The following is a 1,341-nucleotide window of genomic DNA, read 5'->3' on the forward strand; positions in this document are numbered from 1 at the left end:
CTGGGGGGGCAGAGCCCCCCCCCAAACGAATTTTTGAGGGGGCTCGGGCCCCCTCAGGCCCCATGGAGTCGGCGCCTATGGCTCCCTCCAGTGAGAATCGCCTGGAACCATAACTCAGAGGTGTGACCAGAGAAAACACAGATAATCATGTATTTACAGAACTGTACAGTGTTGTACTGATCCACATTTTTCTATTTCTATTGTGTGTTACTTCTGTAGGTTTCCATCAGTATAATCATTTCTGTATTAAGTTACAGATTGAAGAGGCAGGCAGTTTTGATGTTGTTCCGCATCATCTGTGGAATGTAGAATTGCTCTGTCAAAACTTTCACAGTGTATTTGTTGATAGAAGCAGGACTTCTACTTTTTGAACAGGGCCCAATAGGCTTTGTCTCACTGTGTCTTCTCGGGCACAGAAATACACAGCGGAGTCTGCAGCTGTCAGGGAGTTCAGCTGGAGGGAGAACTCATTCTTTGAGGCATCTGAAGAAATGCTTGCTCGGCTCTTCAGAGAAGGGGCATATCTTGTTTCTCCATTATAGGGGTATATCCATGCAATCCACTCCAGACCTTTCCCAGGAGCTTGACGGATCCAACTCCACCAATAGGACTGAGTAGAGATGGAGAAACCTGTGACTTTACAAAGCAGGTTGAGATTCTCTCCTGGTCTCACTATTCCTGGTCCAGATGATACAAGCTGAATGTCTGAGAAGACCCCTTGGAAAGAGAAAAGATGGCAATGAATGGTTGTTCGTCATCTAATGGCCCCATGAAGTAAATTAACATTGCAGAACTTCCCTTACCTTTAGAAAAAGCCACCAAGGAAAACAATAGCAACAAGAGCTCCATAATGTTGATGAATTAATGTGTGCTAGAGATACAGGAAAGAGGGGACTCTGGGCTGGGAAGCAAGTGAAGATTTTATATTCTGGCCTTTTCATCCAAAACTACTCCTAATTTGCTGGTGGTATTTACATGAGACCTCCCCAGTGAGGCACATGAGGCGGATAAAAGCCATTTGGGGAATCAGTGTTTACTGCTGGCTTCCTCTTTGTCCCCTGCACACACAAACACACACAGGCAAATGCACACAGAATGGTGTTCTAATAGAGGTGGCATAGATGGAATGCAAAATCCAATCAAAGACATTGGTGTTGGAGGAAGGTTTGGAAGAGAGTAATGTACTGGGGATGGATTTTTATATATATACTTTAAAACTGCTGGTTGTGGTGGAAAGTTAATGGGACTGTCATTTATTTATTTATTTATTTATTTATTCATTCATTCATTCATAGTCAATGGAAAGAGACAAAGTTGTGCCAATTCCACCCACCCCTCTCC

At 43.8% G+C, this 1,341-nt stretch overlaps 1 long non-coding RNA gene across 1 annotated transcript; it reads right to left on the reverse strand.

Moving 5' to 3' along the window:
- Positions 1-532: 532 nt before the first annotated feature.
- On the reverse strand, positions 533-931 carry LOC309355927. Its single transcript, XR_014162634.1, has 2 exons — positions 804-931; positions 533-717 (listed from the first exon to the last, which is right to left on the reverse strand). It is a non-coding gene; the product is annotated as an uncharacterized lncRNA (long non-coding RNA).
- Positions 932-1,341: the final 410 nt, after the last annotated feature.

This window comes from Podarcis melisellensis (assembly GCF_964234715.1).
Source record: "Podarcis melisellensis genome assembly, chromosome: 13".
Lineage (NCBI taxonomy): Eukaryota > Metazoa > Chordata > Lepidosauria > Squamata > Lacertidae > Podarcis > Podarcis melisellensis.